Here is a 1,544-nt window from a genome sequence, read left to right on the forward strand (position 1 = left end):
CCTCCGTTGCCCGCGAACATCTCTCCGGGGCTCCCAGTTGGGCTGTTGTTGTTATGAAAGGTGCGTCAGCTGAGCGGAAGTGACGTGTGTGTCCGGAAACATCTTCCTTCCGCTGTGTCTGATGGGAAAGGCGAGCTCTGTAAAGTGTACCCGGCAATACAGTCCACTCCGAGGCAGACCTGTGTGCGTCAGCCCTCAGAATGGCGGTAAGCTGTGTCTGCAACAAAGAAAGAACCGGGAATTGGAGACCCGGTGCCCACAGTCAACATGGCTGCCCCCGTACCCGCGCTGCTTATGTGACAGGTTTACGTCTGTATGGGAGGGGCGTGGTGTGGCAGCGGTGGCCATGTTTGTTACTGGCACTGTAGTGAGTCCAGCAGCTGGCTGGGGTGTGCGTGGGAGAGGAGTCTGGGTGACAATGACTCATGTGCTGGGATAGGAGGAGACGCCAGATTGTTATTACAGTATGACTGTCATTTATTTAAAATTAAATCATGAAATATTAGAGTAATAACATGGCTGCAGGTCTGTTTTAACGCTTTTGCTACCCTTTCGTTTTTTTTGCGTTTTTATTTTGCACACATTTACAAAATAATTTTAGGCCTGAAGTTTTGTTAAAACCTCCAAATAGTATTAACTTTCTTCAAGCAGAGGCACCGGAGAATAAAACAGTGGTAGGTCCATTTTTTATGTCACACGATGATTGGCCAAAGGTTTATCGAGCCAAAGTAAAAAAATACACTGAAGTTTACAGCACACAAACACTTGATTGTTTTATTTAATTATTTTTAGTCACTATTTTAATTATTTTTTAATTATTTTTATTTATTAAAATTAAATTAAAATAATTATATTTTAAATAATCATTAAAGTGGTTGTAAACCCTTACAACACACTTTTACCTACAGGTAAACCTAGATTAAGGCTTACCTGTAGGTCCAAGAAATATCTCCTAAACCTACACGGTTTAGGAGATATTTTCCAAAAGACAGGCACCGCTGTCAACGGCGATATGCCGCGAGCGGCGGCTCCCGTGCGCATGCGCAGGAGTGACATCGTCGCGGCTTCGCCGAATGACAGCGCTGGAGAAGCGAGACCCACCGAGAAGATGGATGCTCCGTACACAAGGGGACAGCGGTGACTTCACTGGCTCCTGTGTCAGGTAAGTGACACATAATGGACTACTATGCGATGCATAGTAGTCCATTATGCTTTACCTTTGCAGGGAATCAAAGAGGAAGTAAACCCATCAGGGTTTACCCCCCTTGACCAGCGCCCCCAATAGCAAGTCACTTGCTGCAGGGGCAATGGTGTGTGCTTGCTCCCGAGTCCCACTCTGTGGTCCCTGTCCATCAATATGACTCCTGGGAGGCCAGAAGTGATGTTAACACTGCCAGTTTTTTTTCCCTGGAGAGCAGAGATCAGTGTTTTTTGTTTGTTTTGTTTTTTTCATTTTTATCTCATGCTTTCCAGGGAAAAGGAGATATCTGGGGTCTCATTGACCCCAGATGTCTCCATTAAAGGGTTTGTAAAGGTTCGCATTT

The sequence above is a fragment of the Lithobates pipiens genome, unplaced genomic scaffold, assembly GCF_037356315.1.
Source record: "Lithobates pipiens isolate NorthernLeopardFrog02 unplaced genomic scaffold, aLitPip1_a1.2 Scaffold_22, whole genome shotgun sequence".
Lineage (NCBI taxonomy): Eukaryota > Metazoa > Chordata > Amphibia > Anura > Ranidae > Lithobates > Lithobates pipiens.